The sequence below is a fragment of the Sesamum indicum genome, linkage group LG6 (genome assembly GCF_026168435.1).
Source record: "Sesamum indicum cultivar Baizhima isolate 11 linkage group LG6, ASM2616843v1, whole genome shotgun sequence".
Lineage (NCBI taxonomy): Eukaryota > Viridiplantae > Streptophyta > Magnoliopsida > Lamiales > Pedaliaceae > Sesamum > Sesamum indicum.
The window spans coordinates 676,191-682,219 of NC_142662.1; positions in this window are offsets into that span (position 1 = coordinate 676,191).

A 6,029-nucleotide genomic window follows, 5' to 3' on the forward strand; every position below is an offset into this window, starting at 1 on the left:
CAATATATTTAATTTACCAAATAATTCATAAGAATTCACTTAATCAAACTCCTTATATATTTATAACTATCATTTTTAATAACATTCGTAAATTATATTACCATTGAAACCTCATTTTCCTCTTTAATAACATAATATTTTTAAAATATAACTTCCGAAGTATTTCTACAAATTTTCTGTCAATTTACCGTTGCTATACAATTTAATTAAGCAATAATACATAGAATTACATATTTGATTAATCATTCCGATGGAATTGTGTAAATTAGCTATAGTAATAATTAAATCTAACAAATCTAATATTTTAAGTACCCAACTATATCATTTTTATAGCAGTTATGATATTTAATACGACACTAATTTAAATAGCCAAAATCATAAAATACTCCGATTAAATAGTATATCGCTTAATATAATCAACATTTAATAAATGGAGTAATTAAATAATATAATTATATAAATTAATAAAAATTAAAATTCAATATCCATACCTCTGTTTTCCGAAATGTGTGTGTGCGTTGCTGTGTGTGTATGAATGTGCGTGTGCGCTGCTGTGTATGTATGAGTGTGTGTGTGTGAGTTTGTATTATGTGTAAGTGTGCATATTAATATGGACAAGAGAGGCCCACCGCCTCATTCATTCTACACTCTCTCTCTCTCCTCAATTCTACAATATATTATTTATATATATAATATTATTATTTTATATATTTAATTAAACTTTTCTCAAAATACCTATTACATCCTTCTTAATTTTCTAATTAATATAATTTGTTTTTAAATATTATAGCGAACTCCAATTTAATCCGTACAAGTTTTATTATATCCAAATTCAATCTATAATTTATTTGCCAATTAAATTTAAATTTCTAATAATTACCAATTAGTCTTCCAATTACGTACAAAATTCTATGGACGTCACAATTCTCCCCTCCTAATAAAAATTTCGTCCCCGAAATTTAAGTAACTTACCCGCTCAATGGAATAAATAGGTATACTTCTCTTTCATATGCTCCTCAACCTCCCAAGTCGCCTCCCTCGGGGAATGATGACTCCACCTCACCTTTACCATCGGTATATCTTTATTTCTCAATTTCCTTACATTCCTATCCAAAATCTCTACAGGCTCCTCCACATATGTTAACTCCTCGAAAATCTCTATCTCCGGCTCACGAATAATGTGGCTAGGATTAGACCGATATCGTCGCAGCATCGAAACATGGAAAACATCATGTATTTGTGACAACTCTGCTGGTAATGCCAATCGATATGCCAGTGGTCCGATTCTTTCAATAATTTCATACGGTCCCATATATCTCGGACTCATCTTCCCTTGCTTGCCAAACCTCAAAATTCCTCTCCAAGGAGATATCTTCAGGAAAACCTTATCACCTACTTTATACTCCATCTCCCTTCGGTGTTGATCAACATAACTTTTTTGTCGATCTTGTGCTGCTTTCAAATATTTCTTAACTACCTGTACCTTTTCCACTATTCTATATCCCAACAAATCGGACTGCGGCACCTTCTTCCATATAAAGCTTCATATGGAGCCATACCGATACTAGAGTGGAAACTATTATTATATGCAAACTCCATTAGAGGTAGATAATCATCCCAGTTGCCCTTAAACTCCATTGTACAAGCTCTCATCATATCTTCTAGGGTTTGTCTCGTTCTTTCTGACTGGCCATCTGTTTGAGGATGAAATGCGGTACTGAAATGTAACTTTGTGCCCAATGCCCTTTGTAAACTTTCCCAAAAGCGTGACGTAAATTAGGGATCTCTGTCTGACACAATTGATATAGGGACTCCATGTAATCTCACTATCTCAGAAATGTATAATCCAGCTAACTTATCCAGAGAATCAGTTACTCGTACCGGCAAGAAATGAGCAGATTTTGTCAATCTATCCACAATTACCCAAATAGTGTCGTGCTTTTTGAATGTTCGTGGCAACCCCACGACAAAATCCATAGTGATCTTCTCCCACTTCCATTCTGGTATCGATAGAGGTCGAAGTTTACCTGCTGGTGCCTGATGTTCTGCCTTTACTTGCTGACATGTCATACAATTAGCCACAAATTCAGCCACATCCTTCTTCATTGTTTGCCACCAGTAGTAAGGTCTTAAATTTCGATACATTTTTTTAGTACCAAGGTGCATCGCATATGGTGCATTATGAGCTTCTCGCAAAATCCTTTCGCGTAACCCATCCGTATCAGGCACACAAACTCGTCCCCCATTCACTATTACTCCATCAATTCTTATTGAAAAATTTGTTTTCTTACCAAGTCTTATTCTTTCTAACATTCGTAATAAGAAAGGATCTTGAGTCTGCGCTTCTTTGATCTGATCCACGAAGTCTGGTTTAATTTGCAAGGCTGCCAACAAACCCGCTACTTGATCAACCTCCAGTTCCGTATTCATAGACCTCATCTCCAGTAGCAATGTCTGATTATGACTCCCCAGATTGGCTAATGTACTTGAACTCTTTCTACTCAAGGCATCTGCTACCACGTTCGCTTTCCCTAGATGGAAGTCAATAGTGCAATCATAATCCTTCAGCAGTTCTATCCATCTTTTTTGTCTCAAATTCAATTCCTTCTGTATCAAGATATATTTCAAACTTTTATGGTCAGTAAGGATCTGAAATTTTTCTCCGTACAAGTAATGTCTCCAGATCTTCAGTGCATGCACAATCGCGGCTAACTCCAAGTCATGTGTAGGATAATTTAATTCATGGTTCCTCAATTGACGGGACGCATAAGCAATTACCTTTCTATTTTGCATCAACACACATCCCAAACCCTATTTAGAAGCATCTGTATACACTATATATCCACCGCTACTAGATGGCAACACCAAAATCGGATTGGAGGTCAGTCTCTTCTTCAACTCATCAAAACTTTGTTGACACTGTTCCGTCCACTGAAATTCTACCTCCTTTCTGAGCAACTTTGTTAGAGCACCAGAAATTATAGAGAAACTCTCAACAAATCTCCTGTAATATCTAGCCAATCCTAAGAAGCTTCGGACTTCAGTGGTATTCTTTGGCACTCCATTCCATAATAGCCTTTACTTTTGAAGGGTCAGGCATAACCCCATCACCAGATACTACATGTCCAAGGAAAACCACTTGATTTACCCAAAATTCACATTTGCTTAACTTAGCATATAACTCCTTCTCTTTCAAAATCTGTAAGACTATCCTCAAATGTTGCTCATGCTCATCTCTATCCCTCGAGTATACCAAAATATCATCTATAAACACAATAACGAAGTGATCCAGATATTCTTGAAATGTACGGTTCATTAATGCCATGAATGCCGCTGGTGCATTTGTTAACCCAAAAGGCATCACCAGAAACTCATAATGACCATAACGAGTACGAAAAGCTGTCTTTGGTATGTCATTCTCTGCTATCCTCAACTGCCAATAACCAGACCTCAAATCGATCTTTGAAAATATTGTAGCTCCTTTTAACTGGTCTAACAGGTCATCAATCCTCGGCAATGGATATTTATTCTTCACTGTTACCCTGTTTAATTGACGATAATCGACACATAACCTCATACTCCCATCTTTCTTCTTCACAAACAATACTGGTGCTCCCCATGGCGAAGTACTCGGCCTGATAAACCCTTTCCCCAATAATTCTTCGATTTGCTTTTTGAGCTCTTGTAATTCCACTGGGGCCATTCTGTACGATGCAATAGAAATTGGGGCAACTCCCAGAAGAGTTTCTATAGCAAAATCCACTTCTCTATGCGGTGGCAATCCTGGTTAATCGTCAGGAAACACTTCAGGGAAGTCTCTCACTACCGGGATTTCCTCCAATGCGGGATTAACCTTCTCGGTATCTACCACATGGGCTAGATATGCTTCACAACCCTCTAACATCAATCGCCTTGCCTCCATAGCTGATATTACACAAACTGGTACTACCTGACGATCCCCCACAAATATTACTTTTGATTCGCCAGAACATTCGATCATCACTTCCTTTTTATACCAGTCAACTATTGCTTTATGTTGCGCTAACCAATCCATCCCCAGAATCACATCAAACTCCTTCAAATCCAGCACTATAAGGTCTATAGGTAAATTTACATCTCCGATTCCCACTAAGCTCCGTTTCCTAACACTGTTCACTACCACACCCCCTCCCACGGGCAAATAAACCATCAAATTACATCCCAACGAACTATTCTCTCCCGGTATTTAGATGCAAATTCGGATGAAATATATGAATGTGTAGAGCCAGGATCAATTAGAACATAAGCCATAATGTCAAATAATAATATCGTACCAGATATCACGTCATTCGATGCTGGGGCTTCCTCTCTGGTAATGTTATATATCCTTGCCTGGGTCTGTCCCTGAGTACCTTGTGCTCCAGGCCCCCTCATACTGCTACCAATAGTGTGGCCACTATCTCTGTTGCTAGTGCCTCTACCTCTGCTAGCTCCTCTGCCACTACTCCCCTCACTGCTTTGGCTCTGGCTCCCACTAGCAACACTTTCAACCACGCCTATAGTCTGACTGGAACAGTTCCTGGCTATGTGTCCTCTACCTCCACAGCGATAACAAATCTTAGGTATATCCTCCCATCGCCAACATGGCCCTTGATGTTGTCTTCCACAGTTAGAACAGCTCAGAGGAAAAACTGGTCCTCGACCATAACTCGGTCCAGCTCCCCTTCCTGATCCAGTAGAAGGCGTAGCAAATGAACTGCGTTCAAACAAACCCCTGTTAAAGCCCGTGGATCCACCGAACCTCTGTCCGCTACTTCCTCGAAAAATAAGACCACCACGTGAAAAATTCCCACTTCCCGCGGAGAATGAGCGACCGGTTCCCCTCTTGGTCAACCTACTCGATTCTCCTATTGCATATGTTGATTTCCTCTTCTCTTCCCCCTTCTTCTTGTCCTCCATTACTGCTTCTTCCATCCGAACCGCCGATTCAACAAGAGTTTTAAAATTTATAATTCTGACTACGAGACCTCTTCTGATCTCCAGTCGTAGCCCTTGCTCAAAACGGTAACAACGATCCTCCTACGTCGCTATTGCTTTTGGTGCATACTTTGCTAGTGCCTCAAAACGGAGTTCATATTCTGCCACCGTCTGATCATCCCCTTGCACTAAATTCAGAAACTCCATCCTCTTCTTGTCTCGGTACATCTTGGGTCTGTATTTATCATCAAATTCTTTCTAAAACTCAGCCCAAATTATTTCTCTTGGCTCATATCCCCTCTTTACAGACCTCCACCAAATCAAGGCATTACCCACGAACAAAGAAACAACATACTTAAGTCGGTTCTCTAGAGTGCAATTTATTAAGTTCATCACATCTTCGACTTTTTCCCACCATCTCTCAGCAATCTCTGGGTCTAGCGTACCCTCAAATTCTGTGGCCCCCATCTTTCTGATTCTTTCGTAATTACGATCAATTGTAGGGACTACTGGTGTTGGCACTGGAATGGATGCGCGCGCTTGTGCAAGTAACTGCGCTTGGACTTGTGCTAGGGCTTGAAAAGCCATTTGAAATATTTGTGCATACTCTGGTGGTAATCCTGCCACTGGAGCACCACCGGGAGGAATAGGAGCATCAACACCAACACCCTCTCGACCTACTTCCACCCCACCTGCACTTGCAGGTGCCACTTAGCCCTCTACGGACTCCGCTGACTCTTCCCTATTAGCTACTGGGTGTCAGCACGTGTACCTTCAAAAGCCATCCTACATTAAACAATTCAATCATTAAAGACATCTCACAACCATTACCCTAGAAACGTAGACCTGCTCTGATACCACCCAATGTAGCCCCCCCTACTCGCTACATCTAATTATTACTATTTCATCCTTTCTTTAATCAGAACTCATTTTATAAGTAATTCTCTTTCATCTCGTAAAATAAATTCTAATTTATCAGCATAATATATATACCACAAAAGGTATTAGATATCACCAAAAGTTCAAATTTACCCCCATTAGATGTCCTCATGTACATAACCTCAACGAATATC